The sequence below is a fragment of the Heterocephalus glaber genome, unplaced genomic scaffold (genome assembly GCF_053883595.1).
Source record: "Heterocephalus glaber isolate CG9 unplaced genomic scaffold, H.glaber_assembly_v1.0 deba00000676, whole genome shotgun sequence".
NCBI lineage: Eukaryota > Metazoa > Chordata > Mammalia > Rodentia > Bathyergidae > Heterocephalus > Heterocephalus glaber.
In genome coordinates this window covers 20937550-20951057 of record NW_028258156.1, presented here as the reverse complement: position 1 = coordinate 20951057, position 13508 = coordinate 20937550, and the positions used below count along the sequence as shown (strand labels likewise).

Sequence of the window (13508 nt, the reverse complement as noted above, 5' to 3'; positions counted from 1 at the left end):
GCATCAGGTTGTTTAATTGGGCTCCTTCTGTTTTCCTAATATGAGTATTCATTGCTATGAATTTCCCTTGTAAGACTGCTTTCATTGTGTCCCATAGATTCTGATATGTTGTATTATCATTGTCATTTAATTGAAGGAACTGTCTGATTTCTTCTTTAATTTCCTCTGTGATCCATTGGTTATTCAGAAGTGTGTTGTTCAATTTCCACGTGTTTATGAAATTTTTTGAGTATCTTTTGCTATGGATCTCCAATTTCATCTCACTATGGTCTGATAATACACAGGGGATAACTTCAATTCCTTTGCACTTACTTAAACATGTTCTATGTGTGAGTATGTGGTCTATTTTGGAGAATGATCCATGTGCAGCTGAGAAGAATGTGTGTTCTGATTTTGTGGGGTGGAAGACTCTGTAAACATCTGTTAAGTTCTTTTGTTCAAGAGTTTGAGTTCTAGTATTTCATTGCTTATTTTTTGTCTAGTTGATCTATCTATTTGTGACAGTGGGGTGTTGAGGTCCCCCACTACAATTGTATTAGTGTATATATGACTTTTTTTGTCTGTTAGTATTTGTTTTATATAGTTGGGCGCACTAGTGTTTGGTGCATAGGTATTTATGATTGTCATCTCTTCCTCTTGGATTCTTCCCTTTACAAGGATGTAGTGTCCTTCTTCATCTCTCTTAATCAGTGTTGGTTTGAAATCTACTTGATCTGCAAAGAGGATAGCTACTCCTGCTTTTTTTCAGTTTCCTGTCACATGGAGTATTGTTTTCCACCCTTTAACTTTCAGTCTATGAGTTTCCTTTTGAATGAAGTGTGTTTCTTGTATGCAGCATATTGTTGGATTTTGCTTCTTGACCCATTCTGCCAGTCTATTTCTTTTGATTGGTGAATTGAGATCATTAACATTGATGGTTATAACTGAAACGTATTGACTTGTCATTGCCATGACTTTTTCTTTTTGTTGGGTTCTCCCCCTTTACATTTAATTTCTTATCATGCCAGATGGGTTCATTCTGCTTTGCTTCCTGGGTTTGTGATCCTCAATGTCTGTTCCTAGGATATTGTGTAAAATTCTTTGGAGTGCTGGTTTGGTATTCACGAAGTTCCTAAGGTGCTCTTTGTCATGAAAGTATCTTATTTCTCTATCCATTTTGAAAGATAGTTTTGCAGGGTACATCAATCTGGGTTGGAGGCTGTTTTCTTTTAGAGCTTGGAATATGTCACTCTAAGCTCTTCTTGCCTTGATGGTTTGTGTTGAGAAGTCTGCTGTGATTCTGATGGGCTCTCCTTTGTATGTGACCTGTTTCTTCTCTCTGACTGCTTGGAGAACTTTGTTCTTCTGTTGTGTTTCTGGAATCTTAACAATTATATGCCTATGTGTAGATTTTTTTTGATCAAGGCTATTTGGAGTCCTATATGCCTCACTTATCTGTATGTCAAGTTCTTTTCCCCTGCTTGGGAAGTTTTCTGCCATTACTTCTGCGAAGAGTTTTTTTATGTCATCTGCACTCTCTCGTGTTTCTTCATTGACTCTGATCAGTCTTATGTTATTCTTCTTTGCATCATCTAGCAGCTGCTGGATTGATTTCTCATATTCCCTTATACTTTTGAAACAATTTTTCTTTTCCTGGTCATTAATTGCAATCTTATCTTCTATATCTGAAATTCTGTCCTCACATTGGCTCATTCTGCTGTGTAGACTTTCAATGGAGTTTTTCATCTCCTAGAAATCTATTTGCATGTATTTTATGGATTCCATTTGTTTCTTATGTTGGGATTCCATCATGTTCCTGAGCTCCTCTCTAGATTTATTAATCATGTCTTGCACTAGGGGCACAATTTCTCCTGTTATCTGAGAAATTATTTCTGATTTCATTTTTTCCAGATCCCCTTTTGTTGCCAGTTCAGTGGGTCCAGGTGGTTGAGTATCAGAGTGTTCCATCTCATTTCCCTTTGTGGTTGCTGTAGGTGATCTGGACGTCTGGTTTTGAGGCTTATTTACGTGTTTTGTCATTTTGACTGGGGGGGCAAGGGGGGTGCTGTTGACATCCACGTGGCTCACCTCCTCTGAGCTGGGAGAGGTGGGCCAAGGACCGGGAGTGGTGGTAGGAATGGTGGCCCGAAAGCCCTTTCCTCTGGGCCAGGAGCAGCAGGATATTTGGCAGCCCAGAACCCCCTTCCTCTGGACTAGGAGCAGTTGGACGGCAGCTCGGAAGCCCTTACCTCTGGGCCAGGAGCGGCAGGACGGACAGCAGCCCAAAAGCCCTTTCCTCTGGGCTGGGAGTGGAGGGAGGGATGGTGGCCAGGCAGCCCCTTCTTTGGACCAGGAGCAGTGGGACAGAGGCTCAGAAGCTCCTACTTCTGGGCAGGAATTCTTTAAATGCTGAGAACTTGATTAGCTCCAGTACAGTGGTCTGGTGGTCCGGTGTCCTCTGCGTCTTTGTAGTGTGGAACCAGGTGGCTGTACAGAGAAGAGGCCAAAGGAGCGGGGGTGGGGGTGGGGTCCAGTGGATTGCCGCCGGGGCGCGGGCTGATTCGGTGCTTTCAGCGCGACTCTTGACCCCGGGACCGCGTCCGCAGACCTGCCTATCTGCAGCGGGCTGATTCGGTGTTTCCATCGCGACTGGCCCTTAATTCTCTTCATATGGGGAACCAAAGCAAACCATCACTTTCTTCAAAAAAGTACACTGATTCTTAGGATAAACTAGGATGATGAGATATGTATCACCAAACTGGAACAAGTTCCCTGGGTTCCAGAAAGAAAGAGAGGTCTCACCTAACACTGTATTCACAAAATAATGGGACAAGTATTCTGGGTGAATTTAAACAAAACAAAAAGGGCCAGGGATTTAGCTTAGTGACACTGCTCCTGCCTTGAAAGCACAAAATCCTGAGTTCGATCCCTCATATCACCACCCCCTAAAAAAGTGCAAGTAGCCACTGTCCCCCTGGGGCTATTTGCTTGACTCTTGGCCTCTCTATTTACTATTTCCTCCACCTATGTCCTTCTTTTGGGATCTTAGTTTAAATGTGTCTATCAAAGTGATAGTAGTCTGCTTGCCTCATTTTTTACATTCTTTCATTGAGTTCTCTTGAAATATCGATGTCAGATTAACTTCATCAACGCAATTCTGGGCACATGTCATTTTTACTCAAGAATTTAATAGATGAATATAATTCAAACTCAAATAGTATATTTGCAATTAGCCATGATCTCAAATTCAACATGTTCACAACCACACTCTCTCTCTTCCTCTCAAAAGCAGCTTTTCTTTTTCATTTCCCATTCTGGTCAGCAGCATCACCATCCAGCTGGTCTATAAAGGCAGAGTCAGGCCGGGTTTTCTCACATTTCATTGCCAACTGGCATACAGGTCCCCTCAAATGTATTCTGAGCTGTCTCCCCTCGTCCTTACCCTCACATAGGGCCTGGGCTCAGCCTGTCTTGCTCCTTGCCTGCATGCTGTTGTGAAGAGCTATGATGTCTGCCTTTATATGACCATTATACCTTTAAATATACATACATACATATGTATGTGCCTACACACATATTTTTGACATTTGTAGACAAATTATATCATATTGCAATTATTGTGTTGGCTATATTTCCTGTATTCCTCACTGGTTACTTTTTGAGGAAGTCTGAAACATAGTACCTCATTCAAGAATGAATAAATGAATGTTTATTCCTATGTACACATACACAAAAGGAAGGAAGGGAAAAAAGAAGAGAAGGAAGAAGGATGGGAGAAAGTGAGGGAGGGAAGTATCCCCCAAATTACTTTCAACCACTTTGGTCTATTTTCTGCTTTAAAATGGTTTACTTTTTTCCTTTTGGCCATCCTGCTTCAGCCTCCCAGAGTGCTGGGATTACAGGCTGTGCCACCATGCATAGCTTCAATTATCTACTCTTTCTAACAAAGTCTTTCCATGTCTTAAATATTGAGTCCTTACCAGATCAAGGCAGTTATACTGTAGTAATAAAAATAATTTGGACAGAATTAATAAATCCATTATAATGTAGTTATTTGAAATCTACTTCCTCACTGAATTTAGGACCAAACTACACAAGAAAAGCTCTAGCATACAAAGATTTGTTTTCAGGAAAATGAAAATGCCTATCAGTTTGCCATTAAACATTTCCCTTAGGAGTGACTTTCTGGTTTTCTCATTTCAATTCAAATAATTTTTACAGAGCACGAACGAGGGGCACAGGATGGTTCAAGGGGCTCCCTGGCATGTCTCTCATCCATGGCAAGAAAGTTTGTTAAGTGCCTTCTAAAACATACAACAGGGGCTGGGGATTTAGCTCAGTGGTTTCGCCGCCTGCTGTGCAAGCACAATGACCCGAGTTCGATCCCCTGTACCAAAAAAAAAAAAAAAATACAACAGTTGCATACTTATTACTTTATACACTGAATCAATTTGAAGACTGTTTTGTAGCAAGGCATATCTGTAGTTGTATTCTGTATAAGAGGAAAATGCTACATAATAAAGAAATATTTTACAACACACTTGAAATTTAGATATACTTTCCAAGTCATTTGAATCACTTAAATATAGTAGCTTTGTCTAGTTATATTTTTTAAAGTCTTTCTCAGTGCCCCCCATCCCCACGAACAAAGCCATTTACGAAATTACATTAATCACATCTTCTCTGTGCTTTTTAAATCAATCAATCAATCAATAAAAATAGAAAGCTGCAGAACCATTTTCCCCATGCTTCTCTATGTTGGATTTTCCTTTGCCTTGCATTCTCTCCTTTCATAACTTGTTCCTATGGACTTTCTTCACCAGGCTAACAGCTTCTGTCAGCAAGCTTTTCTTCAGTACAGTATCAAAAGCTTCACAGAAAAATGGATTAATCATGTTCACTGTTTCTCTTTGTTTACCCCATCAACTCTTGTGGAATTCAAGCAGATCAAGAAAATGCATGTCTAATCACACATGTGAACTTCCTCTTAGTTATTTTAGTGTACTCTTTTAAATATAACACATAATTAAAAGTTCTCTAAAGACTAATAAGTTTCAAATAGGCTTAATTTTACCAAATGTCCTCCACATCAACTGTATTGCAGTGAAATATAATTTTCTTTAAATACATATTCATTGTACCTTGAGTTCCAAAAGAGAAGCTTACATATGCAAGTGCCACAGAAATAATTCGGCATTTTCTTTACTATTTCCACAAATATTCCTCGTGAGACAGACATACTTTAACATTTTAAAACAATAGTGAATTGGGATTAAATATTATTCATCAAATAACAGAAGTCATGTACTCTATGATCTTTCAAAGCTGACTTTTGAATGGTCATTGACAATTCTAAATTGGAGGTTCCCCATTGAAGTCTTAGCCTTAAAAATATCAGAATGCCATCCTTCTTCAGCAATTTCAGGCCAAGATTTAAACGATATAAATATTGGTGACTTTATCACTTCTTTACGTAGTCATTTAATGTAGTAATTCTCTATTACATAAAAATTCCTTCATGTTCAGGATGGGATTGTTTGCTTTGCTTTTCTCAATGTTATAAGTAGCTTTTCTGAATGGCCCTGATGATTTCCTTTTTCAAAATACTGGAGTCTCATGGCATATCAGCCAACACCATCACCAAAGATCGCTTGGCCATTTCTTCTACGCTAGATTCCTCACTCAGCATTTTAGAACATAGCTCTCTGATCACTTTAATCTTCTTGCTAAGAGTTAAATGGTCAGAATATTTTTAAAGTAGTAGAATTCTTATGTCTCAGGTAACAAGTAAAAGATACTAAACAAATAAAAAATTCTCACTCGTCTTTTTTAAACCAGTAGCTGGGGAGAACAATATGAAGAATATCCTTTTTTTTTAAAATATGCTGTGAAAAAATAGTTGGTTTAATGGGGATTCAGAATGCAGCAAGAGAAGTCACAACCTGGTGGAGCAGACTGGAAGTAGAATTACCCTGGCTGGGCTGATAGGGGTACTGCCTCCAGGAAGAGCAGGTTTCCAAATGAGACCCCAGGTCCACCCACTGTCTACAGGACAACCTATTTGCACATCTCTTAGTGCCATTCAGCGAACTGCACTCTATGTACTTCCAATGGAGAACTTTGAAAGAACAAAAATTAAACTCAGGGCAGGATTACTGATAGGACGGACACGTGCCACCAAGCATTTCTGTTTACTAGAAGGGCATTCCTCCTGCGAACTTCAGAGTTTATAGGATCCCTACCAGGGTACAGCGGAGAAAGCTGTTATGAGACAATATTTCTGTTATCTGATTAATAATAAGAGAGTCTGCTAGGTCTGTGGTTTCATTTACAAAGGCACTGGTGTGAAATAAACTCAGAGACGACCAGTTTGCAAATGGGCCCACGTGAGCAAAGCACCAGCCGCTAAAGGAGCACTTCGGACGCACCTCAGCTGCAGAGGAAGCTGAAGGAGGCATCCTAGGAGCACATTAATCAACACATTCAAGGAATGCATTAATCAACACTGCTGCCACAGGCTGGCACGCCTCATTGTTTCATCGGAGCATGCTAAATAACCCAGAGCAGCAATTTGAATATGGACTCCCACCATGCCGCAAAAAACAAAATCCCTTTTAACACTGTCTCCATCCACCATATTCTACCCAGCTCCTTCAATAGAAATCATCCTTTCCCGCATTCCACGTAGTTTATGGACTCGCTCGCCACTGCAGTCAACCAGAAACAAAGAATCTTCAGAGACCCGCTAAGTTTGACAAAAGCTGTAAATGCCTTCTGCACATATGAAAACTTGAAGCCATCCAAAGGATTTCTTTTTCTTTTCTGTACAAAATGAATGCTGTCACAAAAGGCAAGATAAAACAAAGCAAAGCAAAGCAAAAAAAAAAAAAAAGCCAAGCATCTATTTGTGTATGCAGTCAGTTGTGACAGCAACATACTGCATTACCAGCAGGGGCCTGGGCCTGGACTCCTGCGCCACACTGGGCTTCATTTTCCTCCTGGGTAGCTCCCTAGATAACCCTCCTGTCAGAATTCAACTCCCTCCAAAGCAGCCAGGGATGAAATGGCCAGATGCTGGGTGGAAGGGCTGCACTAACATCCCGGGCACCGAGGCACGGAGGCCTACCTTTGTGTGTGGACTCAAACACAGGAGGCTTTCCAGTGCCCTGCTGTGTCTCAGTTCAGGCCGTCCACATGTGAAGGATCTCACTTGGCTGTGGTCCACGACTAAAGTTCAATAAATAATGATTTTGATAAGAATGCTGATCATAATTCTGAATGAATCAAGGATGCTATTATTATCATTTGGAATAAGGACCCTCTAGCAAGGAAACTTATTTCAACAGAGGTTGTACTTTCTGGAAACAAGGATCATAGGGCAGTGGCTCCCTTCTGTTGGTGGCCCTGCTAGGGTCCATGGTCCACTGGCCCAGCCTTATCGCATCAGCTCTTTTGCTGGCAACCCTAAAAAACAGTTAAGAACTAAGAGCCAATAAATGCAGCAGCAGGGAGAGAAAGCAAATTGGATCCAGTAAGTATCTGCATAGAGCTCATCACAAAGGTTAGTGCATCAGGCCTTGGGTGTACAAAGGCTCAGTCACAATGTTTCTTTTACTGTTAGGATTCAGGCAATTTTCTCCTCTCAATTACAAGGCAATTACTTCTCTCCAGGATTACAGTGGGAGGAGAGGGAGGAACACACGAAAGCTGCAGGGTTCCTTATTGACCACTAGCACTAATTGTTGCTTCCACAAAAACATAATACCACCTTTCTCATCACTGTCTCACCAGTACACCACTGCCCACCCAACTGTCTTCCAAGAGAATGTTGGTGTCTTTCTTGAGACGCCTCCCAACTGCTCTTTCTGAGCCTTCAAAAAATGGCTACCAAACTGGGCAGCGAAGAGTAGTGGGAGGGGGAGAGGGGAGAGTGTCCAGAGAAAAATGGCGTGACCCGTGAGAAGGAGGGCAGGAGGTAAGGGGCAGGAAGGGGCTAGTAAAGGCACTTCAGTCATGGACACCGTTGTAACTCAGGAGATAAACATCAGGAAACACAATTCTATCTTCCTACAGAAGCACTGTACATGAGATTTACTATGCTTCCATCTACCCCAGGACACAGGGCGCTGCTCAGACTCCACGTGGAAATAAGAAGCTGGGCAACAGCCAGGTCAGAAGAACAGAATGTTTCTTATCACACCGTCGCCCAGCTTCCTGGAATGCTGCACTTGGGTGGTGAGTAGCTCTGCCATGGAGACTTTGGCATGATCGCAGGGGGCTATGCAAGTGTGCTTAGGTCTCCAGAGATGCCCAGCTCAGTGGAAATCCAGAGCTTCCCCCCTGACATGTCAGGGTGAAGAGGGAGGAAGTTAATAAATACAAGAAAAGACTATCCAGGTTTTCTGGATGACTAAATATTGGGTCAAAGTCAACTAATATGTAACAATAAAGAGGTGAATACCTTTTATATACATTTATTAATTTTCAGTTTTTTGAGACAAGGTCTTGCTGTGTGGTCCTGGCTGGTCTCCATGAGCTCCATGAGCTTTTCATTTCAGTTTTGTGGGGTGAATATTCTTTCTAAGAATACTGTGTATTTTCTGAATTTGACTGGTATAAATTAACATGAAATAAAATTTCTCAGCTTTAAAATGATCCTATAAGCGGGCTGGGGATTTAGCTCAGTGGCACCATGCCTGCCTCACAAGTGCAAGGTCCTGAGTTCGATCCCTGGTACTGGGAAAATAATTATTTTTAATTTAAAAAATGATCCTATAAGCTAAAATTTTGATAGATCTCTTTATTGTTACATTGTATCAAAAATTACACTTCCATTTAGGCTTTGTAATAATATATTGGTTTATAGTCACAAATCAAATAAATTATAAGACAAAATCTTTCTAATCAGTTTTATTTTATTCATTCAGAATATAATTACCCTTCTCCTGAGATGTATGAATAACTTTAAACATTTAGTTCTATAAGCCAAAGGAAAGAATAACTTTCAAATCATCAACCAAACACAATCAGTAAACAATCTCAATAACCTGCTAGATTTTTCTTTTTATATAGTTTGCCAAATGGGAACCTTCTTTAAAGCATAGCACAGGCATTATTCCAAACTTAATAGCGTAGCCAAAACAGAAAACAGGATAAACAGCCATTTCAGGAGGGTCCCTGTGCCTCTCTCTAGGTAATTATTGGAATCCCATTATTAGCCATCCTGTGTTTTAGCCCAGGTTTTCAAACCAAGGAGAAGGCAGATTTTTCCGTGGTGAGAATTTGCACATTAGGACAAATTAAAACTGTGAACATAGTTTTTACATGCAACACCAGACAGGTGTAGGTAGCACTTCTCAGAGAAAGATGCGGATTGGTATGGGAATTCACAAGCCACAACCCACAGCTCTGGCTGCTTTCACCTGTAGATACCACAGAACATCAGTGATCCTGGGAAAAACAACTGAAATCTTTAGCTACAAAACAAAAACAAAAACCAACTTTCTTATTCTAATGTCAGAGGCCAAGTCTTGAGCAGCCTGGAGGCACTCTGAATACAAGTGTGCTTTAGAATTTACAGACATCTCTGCAAGTCTTTTCCAGACCCGGGAAAGAAACTAGGAAGACACTCAGTATTTGGTTTTGGCTGGATGAAACCACCCAGAAAGATAAAATGAGATATTTTAGTGGTTCTAATGAAACCTGACAACTATAAGTTCACATTAATCACTTACTAAAAGGCTAGGCAAAAAGATCGGTAAGAACTATGTATTGAGAAAGATGGAATTGAGCCTTTCTACTTGTTCTGATAGAAGGCAGATTTTTTAAAATAAAATATCTTCCATGAGATGAAAGAAAGATGAAACATGGCACCCAGCCAGGACATTCCCTTGGAACTACCCAGAGTGTGCAAGGAAGTAGGACAGAGCCCACTATTGCACCCCAACCGTTAGACCTTACAGTGCTGCTCCCCACGGTTCCTATGTTTGTCTTGTCTTCATGTATTTTGCTTGCTTTAGAAACCATATTTACAATAAGCCCCTGCCCTTCCTTTTCACCTCTCATAGGTATTACACCATGTATTAGCTGTAGAAGGTCACATCACGATTTATTAGTGATAACTAGTATTTTATTGTGAAGCCACTCTACTACTCAACACCATTATTACTAATTCATAATTTCTAATACTTGTGACTTGGTATGAACATATGCCATATCCTTATGGGTTGAGTAGACTGTTATATCACTTTTCTTTGTGGATGTTTTTTACTTTATAAAATATGGACACTTGTAGGGGACAGGTATATCAGAACTTTACAGTAAGTCATTTTGCCTTAACTAAGGGAGCTTTCTGTTAAAAGATCCACTATACAACATCCAGGATTTTAAAATATTGGTTATGATTACTAATCATTTTGTTAGTCTTTGTTCATTTTCATGTTTTAAGGACTCTTCAAGTAGAACAAAATGTGTGCTATTTGATTTACAAAGCAATATTCATTTCTAGGTTACTGATTTGGGTATTTCTAATGGTATTCTGAAACACTGTAAGAACTATTTAGACATAAAAAAATCACATTTATTTATTTATTTATTTATTTTATTTCCCCCAGTACCGGGGATCAAACTCAGGACCTCACACTCACCAGGCCAGCCTGGCACCACTGAGCTACATCCTTGGCCCTGAAATCCTTTTTAATACAACACAATGAATGTGAATTTAGCAGAGGCATGAATCACTTCCTCTTAATTACTAAACAACATCTCAATGGATCAATTTAAGAATTCTAAAGAATAAGGCACAACACGCTGGCAGGATTTTACTACTTCAAAATCTTACATATGAACTTCTTAATTAAAATCCCTGAGAGTGTATTTATTAAACAAAATCTATGAGGCATGGAGTGCTCTCATAATTCCTAAGAAAGCTATTCATGGGTTGAGATACAGTTCTCTGAACTGTATTCCAGATCTGCAGTTAAGATATTTTTCATCAAGTTCGGGACTATAATAGATGGCTTTTCAGAAGGCCCCACAGGCCTGACAGGGTTTGTTCTAGAGCTGATAATTCTAAATGACATAATGGGAATGAGGTGGGCAGCAAGAGTGGGGAAGGGATTTATAAAGCAGAAAACACATTTCCAAGTGATATTTAAACTTCCAAAACTGACCTTTTATTATTATTTTATCCACTGAGAGATGAGAAAAAAAAGGACTGCGTGTTCTCAGGGTTTTGATATATGATTGAATCCAAATGAAAATTCTTATTAATGATGTCCCATAATTTTTAATCTTTAGTTTCTTCAGAAACGTATTTTTATTAGCAGTTTTTAATCTGTTGCATATTTTCTGTGCTTTATGACTGATGATTTAGCAAAACAGAATTCTTATTACAATATGAAAAGAAGAAAGGGCTGGTTTTCTTCACTCTGTAGCTGATTAATCCTCTTTGACAAGTAGTATGATAAATGCTTTTGCATCTACGTACCTATTCCCTGTCTTTTATTATACTCTCTAGATTGCAAAGTATTAAATATGGTAATAATGTTACATAATCACATTATTTTTATGGTAAAATTCCTTCTTTAACTACTAATTTAATCATTTTAAGAAGACACACCCCTACCTTTGAAGGTCTTCTTATCTGAAGAAGTTGTCCTTCCTTTTAATTCTTTAAATCAAAGGTCCTCTTAGCATTTCTCTGTGGATTGAAGAATGGGGGAAAATGTTAACAAGACATTGGCTGTCATCAATCACAGCAGACTGTCAATACATTAACTCCAACTAACTCCCTGATGGGAAACACAATTGCAGAGAGAGCCCTGCAAGGAAAGACAAATTATGAATCCATTTGCCAAAACATCTCTCTGGTGGCTTCAATCAAAAGTGACAGCAGAGGGGTGACTAGAAGTCTGGTGGATATCCCATAAGTGGACTCCAGGCTAAAGAGTCCTGTCTGCTTTCTATTTTCATTTTAGAGAACAGAAGATTATATATAGAGAGGATATATATTTTTATATATAGTACATGAAGTATGTCTTTGCTGATGGCTTACTATTATTATTTTTAACTAGTAGCACAGGAATTCTTTTTTCTATGTTTGAATGAAGTTCAAAACGAAGATCATAGATGATGCAACAGTCAAGCTCTGAGGACAAAGTTTCACCTGGCCTATGACCAAGGCTCAGCTATGGACAGCTCCAGACTTCAGCATGTCCAGCTCTATTCGCCTCAGCTTTAATCTCTTCTTTCCAAACATTCCAACTAAAAATTAGCCAGAAAAAGGGACCATAAATGGGGACGAGAACAATCACAGCTGAGCACATTACGCTTCAATTTTTAGACAGCCAACTCAGTGACACACAAGGTTTTCTAAGGGAGGGTTTGTGTCTTTTTGGAATTTGGATTTTTGAAAACAGAAGGCATACTATCAACCTCTGAAAACATCTTTCAGAGAGGATAAACAAGTATCAATTCAAAAACTCTGAACTGCACTCAAATATCAGGACTTACCATGAATTCCAAAATTATTCCAGGAATGAAACAGAAAGGCATGAAATAATCCCAGCTGCTTTAGTTTATGCCTGTGTTGTAAAATATTCTATTTTAATTTGCTAAAAAAACTTTATCTTAATTGCACGCAGAATTATTCTTTATAAGTTTTCATTGCATCTAGTGCAATGGTATTTTATCAGGATTCAATATTGGTGTTGTGGAAGTTAGTGATTCTTTCTTAAAGATGAAACCAATTTTAAAGTAATAAAGGTTTTCTTGTCATTTTGGTTCCACTTTTTAAAAAACCCTCTAGAGTGTACAGGAGACAGTTTACAGGAATTTGAAGCTGTGTCAACAGTAACAATTTAATTAATAGACGAGCATTTAATATGTATCTGTCAATACAATGGATAGATATACTGTAGGAAAAAATTAAATACAAATAAGATATGCTTCCTACCATCAGAGATCTCAGTTCACTTGCTGATCAGGAAAACAGCCAGAAATATCACCAACCACCCCCAAATACAGCATTTTTAGAATGTTGCCAGACCACGGAAGAAGGAACAATTAATTTTACAATGAGACCTTAAGGCCAGCTTTCCAAAGGAGATAGCAATAGAGTGGAAGTTTAAAGATGGGTATCAGGGCATCCTGGGAACAGAAAAGTGCAGGTGCAAGGCAAGGGGCAGTGAGCGAGTGAGTGGCAGTGAAACCAGAAGGCAAAGGGCACCCGCCCCTCTAGTAGTTTGAACATTAACTTGAGAACAGTAGAGACCCACTGAAGATTTTAGATGAGAGGAAAGAATATTTGTCAGTAGTAAGTGACAAGTGGGCACAGCTTGGCTAGGGAGACTGTTGAGGAGGTGTTCAGCAACCAACGCCAGAGGTTCTCAGTTTCCAGGGTAACCCCTGCCTCCTTCGCAAGTCCACCCCCAACAAGCACATACTGACTCCTCCGGAGATGCATCAGGATACCCAGATGGAAAGAACCTGAGATTGAGACTACTGACTGGGCAATGGTGACTGCTATT

At 39.5% G+C, this 13508-nt stretch overlaps 1 protein-coding gene across 41 annotated transcripts in view; it reads right to left on the bottom strand.

Annotated features, from left to right (window-relative positions):
* Nrcam (neuronal cell adhesion molecule) overlaps nt 1–13508 on the bottom strand; it is a 318132-nt gene that overhangs the window by 151393 nt on the left and 153231 nt on the right. For 40 of the 41 annotated variants that reach the window (XM_087206481.1, XM_087206457.1, XM_087206458.1 and 37 more), the window contains one exon: nt 11606–11680. The gene's annotated coding sequence lies outside the window, so the exon portion shown is untranslated. Of the gene's footprint in view, nt 1–7105; nt 7127–11605; nt 11681–13508 lie in introns of those variants that run through there. The other variant, XM_013070312.3, reaches the window with a different exon arrangement.